The sequence below is a fragment of the Canis lupus genome, chromosome 15 (genome assembly GCF_048164855.1).
Source record: "Canis lupus baileyi chromosome 15, mCanLup2.hap1, whole genome shotgun sequence".
Taxonomy (NCBI): Eukaryota; Metazoa; Chordata; class Mammalia; order Carnivora; family Canidae; genus Canis; species Canis lupus.
Window position 1 is genome coordinate 20135873 of NC_132852.1, and position 20702 is coordinate 20156574.

At 49.3% G+C, this 20702-nt stretch overlaps 2 long non-coding RNA genes across 2 annotated transcripts in view; both read left to right on the forward strand.

Moving 5' to 3' along the window:
- Window positions 1–246: 246 nt before the first annotated feature.
- On the forward strand, window positions 247–19832 carry LOC140604702 (uncharacterized). Its single transcript, XR_012007511.1, has 4 exons — window positions 247–696; window positions 2901–2971; window positions 7981–8044; window positions 19118–19832. It is a non-coding gene; the product is annotated as an uncharacterized lncRNA (long non-coding RNA).
- Window positions 19833–20219: 387 nt separating this feature from the next.
- LOC140604704 (uncharacterized) overlaps window positions 20220–20702 on the forward strand; it is a 42543-nt gene continuing 42060 nt past the window's right edge. Inside the window, exon 1 of the long non-coding RNA XR_012007514.1 lies at window positions 20220–20669. This is a non-coding gene — a long non-coding RNA (uncharacterized lncRNA). The remainder of the gene's footprint in view (window positions 20670–20702) is intronic.

Genomic DNA, 20702 nt, shown 5'->3' on the forward strand with positions numbered 1-20702 from the left:
TCCGCCGCACCTGCACCCGATTCCGACCGCGCTCGTGCCGTCTGCCCCCAAACTTATGCACTTAATTATCTTTTCCTGGACTCCCCAGTCGTTTCCTGCCCACCACTCCAGTCTCCCTAGATAACACAATAGGAATTGATGGGGTTGGAAGGGCTCGCAAGCCCTCGGAGGCCCAGCTCACGCCCAGGAAAGCGGGGAGGCGCTCCGGGAGCCCCATCACGGGGCTCATCACCCGGTCGCCTTCCCGGGACACGGAGCAGGACACCTCTAGCGCGCCCCCACAGCTGTCAGGCCCTCGGCGGCCGCCAGGGGGCGCGTCCGTTCCCCTCCCCATCCCCCCCCCCCCCCGTTTTTTCTCTTTTGCGGAAACGCGAACCCGCGCTTCTCCAAAGCAAATGAACCCTGAGGTAATTCGGCCCTCTGCCGTCGCCGTAGCCCCAGACTGTAAACAGGAAGTAGGCGCCAAGAGGCGGGTGAAAAATAACGCCCGGGGCTCGGAGGCGCCGTCGCCTGCGCGCTCAGGGGGTCCCTGCGGTTCTGCGCGGGGAGGGCTTCCCTCGCCAGTCCCTCCTCCAGTGGAGGTCTTTTGCCGCTAGCCAGCTCTCCCCTCGGCGGACAGGGCGTCCCCCCAACCATGGCCGAATACTCGTACGTGAAGTCCACCAAACTCGTGCTCAAGGGAACCAAGGCCAAGAGGTAAGGCCAGAGCTGGCGCGGGAGACTCTGGGTCTCTTCCGACGGCGCCCCCGCCCCCCCCGCCCCCCCCGTGGGGAGGAGAGTCGAGTCTCGCGGAACTCGGGGTGTGAGGGAGCCGGGAACTCCGGCGCCCCGCCCTCGGGCCTGCTTCGGGCCGCGGGCTCTGTGGCTGCCGGGCAGCTCCGGGCGCTCGTGCGGGGCCGGCCTGACGGAGGAGACCTGAGGGCGCCACCGCGAGCCGCAGCTGCAGGCCCGGCCCCGGGTCAGGAGCCCCCCAGACCGCTGCTCGGCGCGTCCGCCTTAGTCTCGTGCTGCAGGTCGTGACAGCGACGTCTCCTGTTAGGGCTCGTTACTTCACGCCCGCCCCCCCGCCCAGTACTCCTTAAACGTCTCCCCTCAAAAAAAATCCTTCATTCCCCCCCCCACAAAAAAAACCCTTAATTAATCATCCCTCCCTCCCCCCGCCCCAAAAGAGCAAATCCTTAATTTTTTTAATACGATATGCAGATGTGCGTTTTGACAGGTATAGAATAAGCTCAAGTCCGCGTTCTCCGCAGTTACTAGTTTAGCAGTTTGTGGCAGGTCCGTTAATATCCTGGAGCTTCTATTTACTCATTCATTAGGGAAGATTAGCGGTAGGAGAACTGATGCTAGGGGGCAGCCCGGCGGCTCCGCGGCTTGGCGCCGCCTTGGGCCCGGAGCGTGACCCTGGTGACCCTGGAGTCCCGGGATCGGCCCCACGTCAGGCTCCCTGCACGGAGCCTGCTTCTCCTTCTGTCTGTGTCTCTGCCTCTCTCTCTGTCTTTCATTAATAAATAAATAAAATCTTAAAAAAAAAAAAAAAGAATTGCTACGAGGATTAGATGAGTTAACGCGTACAGTAAGCGGAACCAAATGCAAGGAGAAGGTCGTAGTGGTGATTTACGGTCGTTGGACATTTTAGGAAAAAGTATCTGCCCGCCCAGATCTCCACCTCTCTTCTCTCTGGTAGATTTGCTCACGGTTGATCATTCATTACAGATGTTAATCTGAAGCTTGTCCTGCCTGGCTTTACAGGAGAGAGGGGAGAGTTAGCTTCTGAAAGCTTACGTTTCCATGAAAATACAAATAAGCGCATCTCATGCTCATCACAACTATCAATCTTCATTAACGCACGTAGATAGCACTTTCTGCCTGCCTAGAACAACTCTAAGCACTTTGAATACGACTTATTTGGAAACACCCCCCGGGTGTTGTGTTTTTTTTTTTTTTCTTTTTTTTATTACTGAGATATGATACATATAAAATTCACCCTATAAAGCACAGTTCTGTGGGTTTTAGTGTTTAGTCCACAAAGTTCCCCAGTGTCATGTTGTCCAACATTTTCATGGTCTGGGAAGGAAACCCCATAATCCTTAGTAGTCCCTCTCCAGTCCACTCTTCCCTCATGCCCGCAACCACTAATATACTTTCTCTCTGTTATCAGTTTGCCTGTTCTGAATATTTCCTATAAATGGAGTCATGCAATATGCGGTCTCTTGTATCTGGCTTCATCCATGTCTAGCATGTATCAGTATCCTTATTTTTATGGCTGAATAATATTCCATTGTATGGATATAACACATTTTGTTTATCCTTTCACCCGTTGAAGGACATCTGGGGTATTTCCACTTTTTGGCTATTAGGAATCATGCTGTTACGAATTTCTTAGAAAATTTTTGTGTGGATGTGTGTTCTCATTTCTCTTGGGTATATACCTAGCAGTACATAGGTTAGGTCATATGATAACTCTGTTTAACTTTTTGAAGAACCCCAAACTATTTCCTAAAGCAGCTGTACCACTTTTCATTTTCACCAGCAACATAGGAAGATTCACATTCACCCTTAATCCTCGCAGTAACCTTAAGAGCATAAATTATTATCCTCATGTTATAGATGAGAAGCTGACAGTGATTAAGAAATGTTCCAAAAGTCGCAGAGCTAAGAAATAACAAGATTAAAAAGGCAGTCCTCCAGAGCCTGTTCTCTTAACTATAATACAATACATACAGGATCAGAACTGACTTCTCAGTATTAGAAGGAAGAGAACATATCGGTGTAGATAACTGTGAATCAATAATTCATAAATCTGTGTACAGCTTAAAAGAGGCTTGTAAGATTCCATCTTAGATGTTTAACATCAAATCAATATTTCTAAACTTATCTATATAAATTATCTCCTACAGTAAGAAGAAAAAGAGCAAAGAGAAGAAGAGAAAAAGAGAAGAAGATGAAGAAACTCAACTTGATATTGTTGGTAAGTTTTCCATACTTTATTCTGGGAAAAGTTAATACTGCTGAGATGCCTTTAAAAATATTTTCCTAGTGGGACGTCTCGATGGCTCAGCAGCTGAGCGTCTGCCTTTGGCTCCGGGAGTGATCCCGGGGTCCGATACAGTTCTGAGTCTTTGCTCCTAGTCTATGGTTTAACTTTTCATTTTATTAAATGGTATTTTTCTTAAAGCAAAAGTTTAAAAAATTGAAAAAAATTTTTCAATTATAATTTTTCAACTATAAGTTTTTTTTTAAGATTTTATTTATTTATTCATGACAGACACAGAGAGAGAGGCAGAAACACAGGCAGAGGGAGAAGCAGGCTTCACCCAAGTGTCCCAGAAGTTTTTAGTTTTTATAAGATTCCATTTATTACTATTTTTCTGTTACATTACCATCTTATATCTTCAGTCTAAGAAGTTGTTGCTTACCCCAAGGTCATGAAGAAATTCTTCCACGTTTTCTTTATGAGGCTTCAGTTTTAGTTTCTCATTAGATCTATGATCTATCGTGGTTTATGTATACAATGGAATATTGCTCAGCCATTAGAAACGACAAATACCCACCATTTGCTTCAACGTGGATGGAACTGGAGGGTATTATGCTGAGTGAAGTAAGTCAGTCGGAGAAGGACAAACATTGTATGTTCTCTTTCATTTGGGGAATATAATTAATAGTGAAAGGGAATATAAGGGAAGGGAGAAGAAATGTGTGGGAAATATCAGAAAGGGAGACAGAACGTAAAGACTGCTAACTCTGGGAAACGAACTAGGGGTGGTGGAAGGGGAGGAGGGTGGGGGGTGGGGGTGAATGGGTGACGGGCACTGAGGGGGGCACTTGACGGGATGAGCACTGGGTGTTATTCTGTATGTTGGTAGACTGAACACCAATAAAAAATAAATTTATTTTAAAAAAAGATCTATGATCTATCTCATTAATTTTTAGTCTTGTGTGAATTAGGGATCAAAGTTCTTTTTTTCATTTTTTCGTATTGATAACCAGTTGTTGTAGCACCACTGTTGAATAGACTTTCCTTTCTCCATTAAACTGCCTTAATACGTTTGTCAAAAATCATTTGACTTTATATGTGCTGATATATTTTTGGACTTTGTTCCATTGATTTGTCTGTTATGTTCATATATTTGTCTTGATTACTGTCCCTTCGCAAGTTTTTGAAATCAGGAGGTCTTCAAGGTTCATCCATGTTACAGCATGTGTCAGTCTTCCTTTTAAGACTGATATTCCAGGCAGCCCAGGTGGCTCTGGGGTTGAGCACCTGCCTTTGGCCCAGGGCGTGACCCTGGAGACCCGGGATCGAGTCCCACATAGGGCTCCCTGCATGGAGCCTGCTTCTCCCTCTGCCTGTGTCTCTGCCTCTCTCTCTCTCTCTCTCTCTCTCTCTCTGTCTAATGAATAAATAAATAAAATCTTTAAAAAAAGAAAAAAAAATACTGATACTCCATTGTGTATATACTGCATTTATCCATTCATATTTCAATGAACACATGAGTGACTTCCACTTTTTGCCTATTGTGGATAATTCTGCGAGGAATATGGGTGTACAGATATCTCTTCAAGACTTTGGTTTCAGTTCTTTTGGGCATGTACCTAGAAGTGGAATTGCTGGATCATGACAGTAATGCCATTTTTAATTTTGTGAGAAACCACCATACTGTTTTGCATAGTTGCATTTTATATTTCCACCAGCAGTGCACAGGGTTTCAATTTTTCCGTATCCTCACCAACATTTGTTATTTCTGGTTCTCTGATAATAGCCATCCTAGTGGGTATGAAATGGTATCTCATTATGGTTTATGCCTGTGTCTCTGCCTCTCTCCCCGTGTGTCTCTCATAAATAAATAAAAATCAGTATACACCACATTTTCTTTATCCATTTACCTTTGATGGACATCTGAGTTGCTCCCAGCCCTTGGCTATGATAAAGAATGCTTCTATGAGGATGGAGGTCTCTTGGCGACCCTGCTTTCAATTCTTTTGACTACACGTACCCCAGAAATAGGATTGCTGGATTATATGGTAGTTGTAGTTTTAATTTTTTTGAGGAACTCTCATACTGTTTACATAGTGCTTGCACCATGCTACATTCCTATCAGCAATGCACAAGTGTCCTGATTTCTCCATATCCTTGCCAACATTTTATTTTTTAACAGTGGTCATCCTAATGGGTGTGAGGTGACCCTCATCGTGGTTGTGATTTGCCTTTTTTGATGGTTAGTGATGTGGAGCATCATTTCATAGGTTCATTGGCCATTTATACATCTTCTTTCAAGGAATGTCTGTACAGGCTCTTCGTCCTTTCTTCCATTGGGCTACTTGTTGCCTTGTGACGAAGTTCGTAGGAGTTTTTTGTATGTTAACTTATTGTCAAATACATGGTTTGCACATATTTTTCCCATTCTATTCGTTGTCTCTTCACTCTCTAGATTGTATCCTTTGGTGCATTTGAAGTTTTATAGACCCCATTTGTCTATGTTTACTTGTTTGCTGGTGCTTTGGTATCGTAGTCAGGAAATCACTGCCAGGTCCGTGGATCCTGGGTGGCTCAGTCAGTAAGCATATGACTCAATGTCAGCTCAGGTCTTGATCTCAGGGTTGTGAGTTCAGGCCCCATATTAGGCTCCACCCTGGGTATGGAGCCTGTTTACAAAAAGAAAGAAATCATTGGCAGATCTAATATTGTGAATCTTTTCCTTATGTTTCCTTTCAAGCATTTTATCTATAAAATAGATATCTATTTTGGGGTTTTTTTTTAAACATTACTCTTACATATGTTTTCTCATTTTCAGTGTATGATTCTTTCACTTCTTTCATTAGTCTTGTTCCTGAATATCTTACCTTTTTCAGTGTTGTGGTAAATGGAGTTGTGTTCTTGAGTTCCACTTCAAATTGTTCATTGTTAACATCTAGAGATGCAACTGCTTCTTGGTGTGTTGGTTTTCATTTCTGCAACCTTGTTGAATTTGTTTACTGCTTCTAATTTTTTTAATCCTTACGATTTCTACGTATAAGATTATGGTATATGCAAATATGATTCTTCTTCTTCCTTTCCAGTTTGGATGCGTTTTGTTTCTTTTACTTGCCTAATTGCTCTGGCTAAGTTTTCTAGTACTATATTTGATGGAAAGGCCAGAGTAAAGAACTTTATTTTGATCCTATTTTTAGAGGAAAAGTTTGAGTCTTTTGCTATTTTGTACATTAGTTGGAATTTTTTTTTCATATTTGGTCTTTATGATGTTTAGTTGGTTTACTTTTACTCCTAGTTTAGTAAGAGTTCTTTTCATGAAAGAGTATTAAGTCTCGTGAAGTGAAAAAAATAAACAACATACAAAGTCAGATGCTTTTACCATCTGAACCACCTAGGTGCCCCCCTTTGCACATTCTTTTTTTGTTTCTTAAATTACACTTAGGAATGAAATCATATGGTATTTGTGTTTCTCTGACTCACTTATTTCACTTAGCATTACTCTTTAGCTCCATGTACGTCATTCCAAATGACGAGATTTCATTCTTTTGTATAACTGAATAATACTCCATCGCATATGTACCACGTCTTCTTTATCCATTCATCTATTCTTTCTAGAGTTCCTTGAGAGATTTATATATATATATTTTTTTCTTTTTTTTTCTGTATGTGTTTATAGCATTAAGCTCTCCTAGAAATCTTTTGCTGCAGCCTAAATGTTTTGGTATATTGGGTTTCCTTGTTTCATTTGTTTCAAGATACTATGTATTTATGTAAGAAAGAGAACCCAGGAGTGGGTGGGGGCAGGGGGAAAGGAGAGGGAGAATCTTAAGCAGGCTCCACACTCACTGCAGAACCCAGCACAGGGCTCGATCTCAAGATACTGAGATCATGATCTGAGCCAAATCAGGAGTCGAAGGCTTAACCAACTGAGCCACCCAGATGGCCTCAAGATGCTTTTTAATTTCCCCCTTAAGTTATTCTATGAAAAAGTTTTTCTTCTTTGACCTGTTGGTTGTTAAGAGAACGTTGTTTCATAATTGGCTCTTTATACATGTGAGACTTCACTAATGTGGTGGTCACTGGCCAGGCACATGTGACAATTTACATTAAAATTAATTAAAATTATATAAAATTTTATATAATTGAGAAAATTCACTTTCTCAATCACACTCGCCATATATATCAGATATGTAATAACCACATACCATATTGGGCAGCACTAGTAGACAGTATTTCCTTTTTACGGTACGATCCATTGGTAGTCTTGATATAGATAGAATAATAGTTGTCAACCAGGTGCAATTTTGTCCCCCATGGGACGTATGGCAATATCTGGAAACATGTTTGATTTCACAGGTAGGGGATCCGTGTTTTACTGGCACCTAGTGGGTGGAGTTCCGGAAAGCTGTTAAAATCCCGTAATTCACAGGACAGCCCCCCAACAAAGGCTCATCCGGCCCACATGCCAGTAGTTTTGACGGTGAAAACCTTTGACCTATAATATGTTTCAGCAGGACGTGGAGGGCTCGTTGTTTTTTCCCTCTGATTGGCCAGTTGACTAGACCCCCTCTGCTGTGTGTATTCAATCCATCCTCTGCTTACTGCTAGTGAACTTTAGGCTAAAAATGTGTTTTGGTTTTTTTTGTTTTTTTCTTTTTTTTTTTTTACTTAAATGGTGGAGAAGGTCCTATTCCTTGCTAATTAGCATGCAATTTTTTTTAAAGTGAAATTGATAGTTAAGGTCCTTTACAATGAAAGAATACATATTTAATTTTATTTTTTTATTTTTTAAAGATTTTCTTTATTTATTCATGAGAGAGACACAGAGGGAGAGAGAGGCACAGACACAGGCAGAGGGAGAAGCAGGCCCCACGCAGAAGCCTGACGTGGGACTCGATCCTGGGTCTCCAGGATCACACCCTGGGCCGAAGGCAGTCACCAAACCACTGAGCCACCCGGGCGGCCCAGCATACAATTTTAAAAAATCGACTTTTGCTGTCTTACAGGTTCTTTGACTCTGCACATATAGACAAATCTCTGTTTCTGGCTCATCATGGCTTCCACTTCAAGGTAAGTGCCTTTGATGAAAGCCTTTATGAAGGGCCACACCCAGGACATTTTTAGCTCTTGGTCCTGCTGGCCTCACTAAGCATATGGTGTCTAGGAAAGAAAAAGGAGGAAGAGAGAGCACAAAAGGGAGACTGAGGAAAGATGAGGCAAGCAGGGTAGTGCATGTGGTATAGGTGAGGCTTTGTAGCTCCAGGGTCTGCACTGTGTCTGAAAATGTGATTTATTTCTCTCATCTTATTTTTTTTTTAAAGATTTATATTATATATAAATCAGAGAGAGGGAGAGAGAGCACAAGTGGGAGTTAGAGAGAGAGGGAGAACACGCTCCAGATTGAGCACGGAGCCCGATGTGGGACTCGACCTCATGACCCCGAGATCAGGATCCAAGCTGAAACCAACAGTTGGTCACATAACTGACTGTGCCATCCAGGCGCCCCCTCCTCATCTTTTAATGCACAAGGTGCTTGCTACTAGACTACCATGCTCCCTGCAAGCTTTACCATTCCATGAGTCTTCTTTCCTTATTTTTTTCAAGTTTTTACTTAAATTCTAGTTAGTTAACATATACTGTAATATTGGTTCAAGACTAGTGTTTAGTGATTCATCACTTACCTATAACACCCAGTGCTCATCACAACAAGTGCCCTCCTCACTGCCAATCACCACGCCAATCCCATGCCCTCCTTCCCTCCAGCAAGCCTGTTGTTCTCTGTACTAAAGAATCTCTTATAGTATACCTCCCACTCTTTTCCTTCCTTCCCCTATATCCGTTTGTTGTTGTTGTTGTTGTTGTTGTTGTTTTAATTCCACATATGAGTGAAATCATCTGGTATTTTCTCTGAATGACTGACTTTGCTTAACATATAGAATACACTCTAGGTCCTTTCTTTGGTGTTAGTAGTGATCTCTCCTTTCTCATCATGATTTTATTAGTTTGAGTGTTTTCTGTCTTCTTTTAAATAAGGCTGGCTAATGGTTTATCTACCTTCTTAATTGTTTCAAAGAACCAACTCCTGGTTTTGTTGATCTTTTCCACAGTTCTTCTGGTCTCTATTTCATTGAGTTCTGCTCGAGTCTTTTTTAACCCTCTTCTTCTGCTGGGTGTTGGATCTATTTGCTGTCTTTCACCAGCTCCCTTAGGTGGAAGGTTAGCTTTTCTATTTGAGTTTTTTCCAGTTTTTGGATGGATGCTTGTATTGCGATGTATTTCCCCCTCAGGACTGCTTTTGCTGTATCCCAAAGATTTTGAATGGTGGTGTCTTCATTCTCATTAGTTTCCATGAATCTTTTTAATTCTTCTCTAATTTCGTGGTTGACCCTTTCACCTTGTAGCAGGATGGTCCTTAACCTCCACGTATTTGAAATCCTTCCAAACTTCTTCTTGTGATTTAGTTCTAGTTTCAAAGCATTATGGTCTGAAAATACACAGGGTCGATCCCAATCTTTTGGTATCAATTAAGACCTGATGTGTGACCCAGTTTGTGGTCTCTTCTGGAGAAAGCCCCACGTGCACTTGAGAAGAATGTGTATTCAGTTGCGTTTGCATGTAAAGTTCTATAAATATCTGTGAAATCCATCTGGTCCAGTGTATCATTTAAAGCTCCTGTTTCTTTGGAGATGTTGTGCTTAAAAGACCTGTGGATTGCAGAAAGCGCTCCATTGAAGTCACCAAGTATAAGTGTATTATTATCTAAGTATGTCTTAACTTTGGTTATTAATCGATTGATATACTTGGCGGCTCACGCATCCGGGCCATAAATATTCGTGATTGTTAGGTCCTCTTGTTGGATAGATCCTTTAAGTATGATATAGTGTCCCTCTTCACCTCTCACTACAGTCTTTGGGACAAACTTTAATTTATCTGATATAAGGATGGCTACCCCTGCATTTATTGAGGACTATTTGAATGGTACACAGTTCTCCAACCTTTTATTTTCAGGCTGTAGGTGTCCTGATGTCTAAAATGAGTCTCTTGGAGACAGCAAATGGATGGGTCTTGCCTTTTTTTATCCAGTCTGAAACCCTGCGTCCTTTTGATGGGGTCATTAAGCCCATTCACGTTCAGAGTTACTATTGACAGATATGGATTTAGTGTCATCATGATACCTATTCAGTCCCTGTTTTTGTGGATTGTTTCCTTGGACTTCCCCTTTCTTTTACAGGGTCCCCCCTTAATATTTCTGGCAGAGCCGGCTTGGTGGTCACATATCCTGTCAGTTTCTGCCTCTCTTGGAAGCTCTTTATCTCTCCTTCTATTCTGAATGAGAGCCTTGCTGGATAAAGTATTCTTGGCTGCAGGTTCCTCTCATTTAGGACCCTGACTGTATCCTGCCGGCCCTTTCTCACCTCCCAGGTCTCTGTGGAGAGGTCTGCTGTTGTCCTAAAGCTTCTCCCCATAAAAGTTAGTGATTTCTTGTCTCTTGCTGCATTAAGGATCTTCTCTTTATCTTTGGAATTTGCAAGTTCCAGTATTAAATGTTAAATGTTGAGCGGTTTTTATGGATTTAAGGGGGGTGGGGGTGATCTCTCTAGCTCCTGGATCTAAATGCCTGTTTCCCTTCCCAAGTTAGGAAAGTTTTCAGCTATGATTTGTTCAAATACATAATCTGGACCTCTGTCCCTTTTGGCGCCCTCGGGAACCCCAATTAAACGTAGATTTTTCCTTCTGAGGCTGTCATTTATTTCCCTTAACCTATCCTCATGGTCTCTTAATTGTCTTTCTTTTCTTCCCTCAGTTTCCGCCCTTGCCATCAACTTGTCTTCTGTGTCACTCACTCGTTCTTCTCCCTCGTTAACCCTGGTCGTTAGGACCTCCAGTTTGGATTGCATCTCATTTAACTGATTTTTAATTTCGGCCTGATTAGATCTAAATCCTACAGTCATGAAGTCTCTTGAGTCCTTTATGCTTTTTTCTAGAGCCACCAGTAGCTTTATAACTGTGCTTCTGAATTGGCTTTCTGACATTGAATTGTAATCCAAATGTTGTAACTCTGTGGGAGAGAGGACTGTTTCTGATTTCTTTCTTTGGAGGTGAGTTTTTCCTTCTAGCCATTTTACTCAGTGCGGAGTGGCCAAAAACAAGTTGTACTGGAATAACGAGAAAGAGAGAGAGAGAGAAAAAAAGAAAAGAAGAAATAAAAAAGAATTAAAAAGGGGGTGGGGGTGGGGAAACAACAGAAACAAACAGAAAAGAAAAAAACAAGGGGGAGTATCCTCTGATCCTATATACTGTAAATCCCTCGGCTTCCCCTGGAACTTTCCAGTGCTGCTTGGTCAATACCTTGCTTTTCCCCTGACCTTCTAGCTGGTCTTCTGAGGGAGGGGCCTGCTGTGCTGATTGTCGGGTGTGTGCACCTGGGGAGCTGCCCAGGCCCCTGCCAGGTGTATGGCTCAGTGGGAGTTGTTTATCTGTGAGGCCCCTGCTCAGTCCCAGGTACAGGGTGACACCAGGAGGGACAACAACAGTGGGGGCGGCCAGCTGTGCAGCTCTGGAGTCAGCTCCCGCAGTGACTACTGCAGCTCCCAGTGTGCAGGGGCCTGGATGCTCCAGGGGCGGGCCCGCCGATCTGTACAGCTCGGGCCGCCCGGGGGCAGGAGCCACCTGGCTGTCCTGTGTCCTCCCGGCCTCTGCCTGACCTGGGGGAGCACCCGATCCTGGGCTGTGTCCCCCGGCGCCCTGGGCTCTGGGACCTGTGACACTGTGAATGGACCTAAAGTGTAGGTCCACGATGTATAATTTAAAAGCATCAGAGTGAATTTTGTTTGAAGTTAACTTATACTTTATTACAATAAAACTCATAAGCCATTTTACAGGTTAAAGAAAAACTCAAAATATAGAAACAGTGAAATGACACGGGAAGGGCAAGCCTCCGTTGGGCTGCAGGCATGACGAGCCCCGCGGTGGGAGCTGGGGCGGGCTCCCGAGGTGGTCAGGGGGCTGCGCAGAGGTTGAAGCCAGTTGTCCCGGAGGCAATTGGCGGCTCTGGCACTCTGGGGACCCCGATTGCAGGTGCCAGGGCCTGCTCCTCCTCCGGGGTGGCCGCAGGTGCACGTGGCTCGTCCAGGGCGCAGCCGTGATCTAGAGCAGTGACCACTATCTGCAGGGGCTTCGCCTCCCCAGCTGGCACCTCAGCTGGGGCCAAGCCCTCAGCCCCAGCAGCCAGGGCGGCCTCGAGCACTTCAGGCCCATCCGAGGCAGCAGGCCCCACAGTTGGGGCTGGGGCGGGCTCCGGAAGTGCTTCAGGGTCTTTTGCTCGGGCCGAAGCTGTAGCTCCAAGAAGACAAAGTATCACCACCAGGACGGACTTTCCACGTCCCTCCCAAATCAAGGACACTCTTCCAACCGCTCAAAGAGCCCTGGGAGGTGTCCCCAGCCTGCAGCTCGTGGGGATGGGGTGTGAGCCGAACCCCTGCTCCCGGCCCAGCTGCACGGACGCTGGATCCGTGGGGCCCACCCTGTCCCCAGCTCGGCCACCCCCAGGCCTCCTCACCCCCAGCCTCTGGCTCCGCTGCATGGAGGCGTCTGAGTTGTTGCAGGTAACGCCGGGCACGGAGCTCCACGTCTGTGCCTGGCATGCGCTGCCTTATGAATTCCAGAATCTTCTTCAGGGAGGCAGATTGGGGGAGCCGACAAAAGTCCTCCTGATAATAGTCCATCCATATCTCCAGGATGCAGCAGATGGCCCTGGGGAGGGACAGGTGGGCACAGGGGTCAGAAGACAGGGCTCCCTCACACCGAGGTGTCCCGGGGAAGCCCTGCAGGACCCGGGGCCTCGGCCTCCCGTGCGGGGCTGTCAGAGGCCAGTCCTGCTCCTCGTCCACCTGCCACCTGGCGGTCCTGCCTGCCACAGGCCTGCTCCCCGAGGAGGGGCTGGCACGAAGCCTCTGTGCGGGGGAGCCCACGCCCAGCGGTGTGACCATCACGGTCTTTGCTGGGAAGCGGGGCTCCCTCCTCAGCCTGGCTCCCTGCCCACTTGCCCCTTGAATCCACCGGCAGGCGTCCGGGGACGGGGGGCGTCTGGCCTGTCATTGCCCTCACTGCACACACTGTCGCTCTGGGAAGGTCCAAGCCAGGAGGGCTCGGGCTCTGTGTCCTGCCAGGCCTTGCCAGGAGCCACCCGGGACCTCCACTTTCCCTCCCTGTGGCTCTGCGCTGCCTCCCTCATGAGGGGCCCCGGGGGGTGTCCTTCCACTGACTCTAATCTGCCGTCTCCCACGGGGCCAGGGCCACCGGGTCTGTGAGCCCTCAATGGCCCTCGTGGCAACCTGCTGTGCACTGGGTCCAGGTGCCACCAGATTGGGGAGTGCGATGCTCCCCACCCCCTCTGCTCTGGGTCCCAGGTGTGGGGCAGACAGAGGGCTGGGAGGGGCGGGCATGGAGAAAGTCTCCCTTAGGGGTCCCAGTGCTCTCCCACCAAGCCCACACCCTATTCACGGCTCTCCTTTCCTCCTTTCCTGAAGGGCCCTTAGACCTTTACCCCGTCACGGGAATTGCAGATGTGTGGGGTGAGGGTCCAGCACCCCCGGCCCACAGCCCCCTCGCTGCCCTCCTGGAGAGGGAAGGCCCTCGGGCAGGGGCCGGAGTCACTCACAGTTTCCAGCGCTGCAGGACCGCGTCGTCGCCACCACACGCAGCTGCGATGCACCCATATCTAGGGGAGGGCGGGGGCATCCCACGAATCATCCTGTGGCCGCGACCTCTCACCGTGGGGGCTGTCACCTCTGACCCCCGACTAGGCCGGAGCCCCGGGGGCCGTCAGCTCTGTGCGGGGGGCCACGGGCAGCCCCCGGAGAAGCGCCCGCACCTGCCGGGGCCTCCTGAATGCTTGAGCATGAAAGGCTCCGGCCAGGACCACGGCCGATATCTGAGTGGGCCTGGGCGCCCGGGGACCCCGGGGTCCCCCTGTGTGGTTGCCCCAGGACACAGCCCCCCGATGGACTCTCCAACCTCCCTTTCAATGGGAAAAGAGGCCAGCTCAGGACCCCGGTGACGGTGGGGAGGAGGCACAGGCCCCGTCACGGGGGAGGAGGACGGCTGCGGAGCACAGGCACAGCCCCTCTGGCCGACCCGCCACAGGCCAGGCCCCGGGGCTGCCCTCCGGGACCCCACTGTGCCCTGGGTGACTCTGCTCCAGGCGGGGGAGCGGCCCGAGGCCGGGCAGCTCAGAACCATTCCCAGCCTCCCCACCAGCAGGTGGCCCACCCCTGGGCTGCAGAGGCGCAGGTGCTCACTTCGTAAACAGCAGATCCAGCACCTCGTCGGTGGTGGCAAATCCATGACAGTTGTCTAAAAAGATGAAAACGGAGATGACATCCCTGCGCAGCAAGGCGGGCAGCAGTTGTTGGAATTCCTGCTCCAGCAGCTCCGTCCGGCTGGGCTTCGTCGGGCAGATGGGAGGCGCCTTCCCGGCCGAGGCCCTTGCACCCTGAGTTGGGACAGAGGGGACGTGCATGGAGCCGCCGGGAGGCCTGGGGTGGGAGCGCAGCCCGCAGCCCGAGCTCTCGGGGACCGTGGGGGGCAGGAGTGCCCACGGCAGGAACCCGGGCCTTGATGCCTTTGGCTCAGTCACTTAGCATCTGACTCTGGGCTGTGGCTCGGGTCGTGGCCTCAGCACCCTGGGATCCCGCCCTGGCAGGCCCTGCGCTTGGGGCCCAGTCTGCTTCAGGAGCCTGGGTCTCCCTCTCCCCTCCCTGCTCTCTGCCTGTCTCTTACACAAACAAGACAAACTATCCGATAAAGAAACAATCTTAGAGGATAAATGTTCAAAAAAGTTTGGATCAGTACAAGGACCTCAAGAGACACAGAGAGACAGAGACCGAGAGAGACAGACACACAGACAGAGGGAGAAGCAGCCCTGGTGCAGAGAGCCCGAGGCGGGACTCGATCCCGGGCCTGCGGGGTCAGGGCCTGGGCGGAAGGCAGGCGCTAAACCCCTGGGCGACCAGGCCGCCCCTGAAGGCTCTGCTCTGATATTCCTACACCTCTGTGCACAGGGACTCTGCATCTGGCCCAGGCAGGGGCAGGGCCCTGGGGCAAGTGTGGGGAGCAGGGGAATGCAGACTCATGTGGGAGCAGGAGTGTAGGGGGGAGCCCAGGGGAGTAGCAGGCTGGCTTCTGGGACCCGGGGCCCTTCGTGCCGCATCGGGGACCCGGGTGTCGGGGGTGCCCCGGCCCCTGCACTCATTTGAGCCCGCGCTGGCCTCTGTTAGCTGCGCAGGGCACTTCCCAGTTCCTCGAGGCGGTGGGGCAGAGCACCCCTTCCTCCCGCTCGCGCCCCCTGTCCCGGGTGGAGCTCTGTGGAGACAGTGCCCGGCAGCCAGGCAGGAGGCCTCAGCGCCCGGTCCGGCCGCCTCGGCTGGGCCGCACCCCCAGCGGCCCCCATCCAGACACACCACAGCGCAGGCGGCACCCCCCTCCCCCAAGGAGAGCAAAGGGATCGGCTGCAGGGCCTCGGGGGGACTCTTACTCGGAGGGTAAGAGGACCTCAGGAGCCCTGTTTGCACCCTGCCCACCTTGACCTCAGGGTGACCCTGAAGGGATCACCGGGGAACCTGCCGCCCTGCAATGTCCCCCAGCCTGGATGCACCTGCCCACACATCCCTGTTTCCCGGAAGCTGAAGAGGAGGGGATGGGGCCACCCAGGATGGCTGGCACAGGGGGCCTGGCCTGGCCTGCTCTGGGTTACCTGACGGCGCCTCCTGATAAACGCCCTGAGGCGTTGGTTTTTATGCTGGAGCCAAAGCCTACAGCATTGGAACAAGCGGCACCCCTGGGGTTCCTGGGAGCCAGAGCCCCCAGAGGTGGGCCGGCAGCAGGAGAACATCTTCCAGGAGCGGATGTCTCCAGCCAAGTGAGCCTGAGGTGGGGCTGCACTAGATGCGGTTGCCTGGTCACGGGGGTTCCAAGTTCTGTTGGGCTCTGTGTCACGGGAGTGACCTCACTTCCTGGGACCCCCTCCCTGACCCACTCCTGGAGGAAGCTGCAGGGGCGGCGCTCGGGGCTGCCGACGGCTCCCCCGTCCCTGCAGGCGATGGCCTGTGCACACAGTGACACACCCGCACCCCTGTCCACAGGCCCCAGGGAAGGACTGTGTGCAGCCAGGGCCCCAGCCTGGACACACGCCTGCGTTCAGACACAACTTTCCATTCTTCCCCGGTTTTGACCCCAGAGAAGCCGTTGTGCCCGTCGGGGATGGTCTGCATCTTGCCCGTGGGACAGGGATTATCCTAGCGGGTGCTTCCTCCAGACGTCCCCAGGCCACTGTGGCATCATATCTATGACATTGGAGGCGGGTGTCACATGCGGGAAATACCTCCAACCACATGTTCTTCCTTGGTGTGTACATGCGCCCAGGCCCACGAGGTCCATGTGCACACACGTGGGCACCAGTTCTCTCATACTGGAGGCCCAGAAGATGACAGTCCCACCGGGGGAGGCATGGGCAATAGCTCCCCACGATCCTAGGCTCCTGAATCCAAGGCAAACCCTACAGAAGGTGTCAGAGTCTCGGCCTAGAAGGTGTGAGGCCGTCCTTATCCTGAACCCCTGCCTGTCGTGTGTTATGGGCCCTTCCCTCCTTCCCACTGGGTGAGCTGTGGACAGCGGTGCACCCAGTGGGTCGCCCTGACCTGGGCTCTAGGGAACCTGCTGTCAGCCACAGAACTGAAAGTAGACAGGAGGCACTGACTCTCCGGCTTGACCCCCAACTGAACTGAAAGCACGTTGTGTGTCCACGTACACTGACAGAGAAACAGAGACACGGATATAAATGTAGACACAGATGCAGAACTAGGAAGTTAGCAGAGGAGAAGCAACATCACTGAAGATCATTAAATAAAAAAAGAAAGACAGCTGAGTCTCGAATGGAGAAAAATGGAGTAATTAAAATAGAATCATGAAAAAATAATTCATCAAACCGAAAAGCAGAGAGAGGGATAAAGAAGAAGGAGCACTTTGGTGACACAAAGAAACGGCAAGCCTCGAATGTAAGGGTGATCGTGCCTCACGGACTCCATGGAACCTAAGTTGGGCAACAAGCAGCACCTTCCAGCAAAGGCCTAAGCGAATTATTTTCTGTTGTTGTTTTTTATTTAAAGATTTTTATCTCTTTATTCATGAGAGTGACAGAGAGTGAGAGAGGCAGAGACATAGGCCGAGGGAGAAGCAGGCTCCATGCAGGAAGCCTGATGGGGGACTCGATCCCGGATCCCAGGATCAGGCCCTGGGCCGAAGGTGGATGCTCAGCTCAGCCCCTGAGTCACCTGGGGGTCTAGACTAAGCTAATGAAAATGTACAAGGGATTGTGTCATACTGTGTTTGTAAGGGGGTAAAATTTCTCTTTACTAAGAAAGCGAGGGCAGCCCGGGTGGCTCAGCGGTTTAGCACCGCCTTCGGTCCAGGGCCTGATCCTGGGGACCCGAGATCAAGTCCCCCCTCGGGCTCCCTGCATGGAGCCTGCTTCTCCCTCTGCCTGTGTCTCTGCCTCTCTCTCTCTCTCTCTCACTGTGTGCCTATCATAAATAAAAAATAAAAAAAAATTAAAAAAAAAAAAAAGAGTCATGGCTCGAGTAAAAGGGTTTTGGTATCACACCACTGATCACACAGTTTTGTGCCAGTCTTAGCATATCAATATGCTAATATCAATATACCACTCTTGTGTTTGGACCCGCTATTGTGCTTCTTATTATGATTTCAAGATGCCCTTCAAGAACAATGGGAAACTTTGAAAAAATAGAGATTTATTATTTATAAGACCTGGAAATCACACAGCACACCTGGAACCACATAGCGAGGTCACACAGGGCAGGGGGAAGGAGGATGGCGAGCATACAAGTATGCACAGGCAGGTTTTCTGCTTTTATCAGAGCCAAGTGTGGGGGGCTAGGGTTTTATAGGCTCACTCTTTATTAGAAAATTTAAAATATAAGAGTGTGGAATTTAAAGCTCAGGAAGAGAAAAGGCAAGTGGCCCAAATGGTCACTTATTGAAATCAACCAAGTTCACAAAGGAGCCTAGGGGGCAGTGGGGCTGGCTCTTTGTCTAGTCTTGTGGTTGGCAATGTGTTTATTTGAAATAACTATCTTTTGTCAGTTACTCGTATTACCAAAAAAAAAAAAAAAAAAAAAATAGCCAAAGCTCATGGCTTATATCGCATTGCCAAGTGCTGCAGAGTAACCATCCTGGAGTACCACTCTGTTCATCTGACCCCCCTGCAAAGTACCCTCACAATTGCTTCCTGATTATGCAAATTTTTCAGGTACAAAATGACCCAACTTTGCCTTCTCAATCCTGGATCCCACCACTGTAATCTACATGCCCTGTCTCCAACCAACTGGGCTATTCACTTCTCTTTTCACAACGCAGCACTCACCTAGCTCCTTGCCTTTGTCCATACTGGTGCCAACATGTTATCATCAAGCACATGGTGTTTTTGCAGAGATGGTTGGTAAATAAATAAGGAATGGGCCTCCAGTGGCCTCCATGATAATATATTATTCCTCACCCCTCTGATTTTCCTCCTCCTGTTTTTCTACCACAACCCCTCCTATCTAGTCACACTCCTAAATGTTCCACTCTCTTCATTAACCCACAGCTGAACTTCAGGCTTTACAATCCTAACATGTTAACAGACATTTATGCGGGGTCTACTCTGAAGCAGGTACTGCACAAGGTATATAGGTGAAACAAAGACGAATAAGCTACTTATGTTCCTGCCCTGAAAAAGCACACAATTAACTACAGAATGAGAAATGCAGGATGCTTGGGGAGTGCAGGAGGGAATTTAAAGACAGCTTTTTGGAGTTTTAACCTGAAAAATAAAACTATCAGTTATTTTACTAGCAAAAAAATGTTTTTTTTCAGGAATAACAGTATTCCAATTCTGGACATGCAACAAACAAAGAGGAACATTATTTTGTGCAGAAGAAGAATGAAGCTGGGAGGGTTTTTTCCGAACAAAAGTCCATTGGGGGGGAAAAAATAGCAGAAGTCCAGGTCATGATGGTTTCCAAAGGGCTGAGTTGCAGGGGTAGTGGAGATGTTGTCAGAGATACGAAATACATCTTTCCCTTGCAGGAGACTGTGATTGATGATTCTTTCCTGCTGCTGATTCTTCTGTTGGGCTCTTCATTGATAATTCTTTCTGTAATTAACCATAATTGATGTTGAGTGGTAAGGCTTCACCTCCTAACTTTCTCTTTTCTCCTCCTTTCCCTATTTTAGTGAGGTTCCACTAATTAATATTGTCTTAAACATTGGAAACCCTGGGGCCAAGTGAAGAGCATGGGAAAGAAGAAAGGGCAGGATTCCAGGGAGCAGAAGCAAACAGAGAGCATTCAGACATTTCCAACCATTTGGTGGGACTACGGTAGCAAAGGTTAGGTGGTGGGAAAAGAGGCCAGACTGTCAATAGTTTACTAAGCGATGCCGGGAGTTTCTCTCCTGAAAGTAATAGGTTGCCTTTAATAGATTTTTAGATTGGGGAATAATCAGCGAGTTCTCTAGAATGATCATTCAGGCAGCATTATCAGAGGTGGTTTGGAAGTGGGAGAAAAGGCAATCAGGGAAGTGAACTATCAAACTGTTGTAAGAGAGGCACCTGGGTGGCTGAGTTGGTGAAGGGTCAGCCTTCGGCTCAGGTCATGATCACAGAGTCCCAGAAGAGAGTCCCTGGTGGAGCCCCGGGATGGAGCCCCAGGAGGGAGCCCTACACGGAGCTCCGCCCCTCCCCCTGCTGTCGTTCTCTCTCTCTCCCTCCCTCTCAAATAAAAATAAAATGTTTTTTGAAACATTTTCTTTCTTTTTTTTTTTTTTTAAGAAACTGTCGGAAGATCCCGGAGCAGGCCGGAGACACGGTCGCGGGGGCTGGAGCGCCCCCCGAGGCCCCTGCTAGGCGGACAGACCTCTCGGGTCGTGAGTGTGCGCCTCGGCCTCCGCCGCACCTGCACCCGATTCCGACCGCGCTCGTGCCGTCTGCCCCCAAACTTATGCACTTAATTATCTTTTCCTGGACTCCCCAGTCGTTTCCTGCCCACCACTCCAGTCTCCCTAGATAACACAATAGGAATTGATGGGGTTGGAAGGGCTCGCAAGCCCTCGGAGGCCCAGCTCACGCCCAGGAAAGCGGGGAGGCGCTCCGGGAGCCCCATCACGGGGCTCATCACCCGGTCGCCTTCCCGGGACACGGAGCAGGACACCTCTAGCGCGCCCCCACAGCTGTCAGGCCCTCGGCGGCCGCCAGGGGGCGCGTCCGTTCCCCTCCCCATCCCCCCCCCCCCCCGTTTTTTCTCTTTTGCGGAAACGCGAACCCGCGCTTCTCCAAAGCAAATGAACCCTGAGGTAATTCGGCCCTCTGCCGTCGCCGTAGCCCCAGACTGTAAACAGGAAGTAGGCGCCAAGAGGCGGGTGAAAAATAACGCCCGGGGCTCGGAGGCGCCGTCGCCTGCGCGCTCAGGGGGTCCCTGCGGTTCTGCGCGGGGAGGGCTTCCCTCGCCAGTCCCTCCTCCAGTGGAGGTCTTTTGCCGCTAGCCAGCTCTCCCCTCGGCGGACAGGGCGTCCCCCCAACCATGGCCGAATACTCGTACGTGAAGTCCACCAAACTCGTGCTCAAGGGAACCAAGGCCAAGAGGTAAGGCCAGAGCTGGCGCGGGAGACTCTGGGT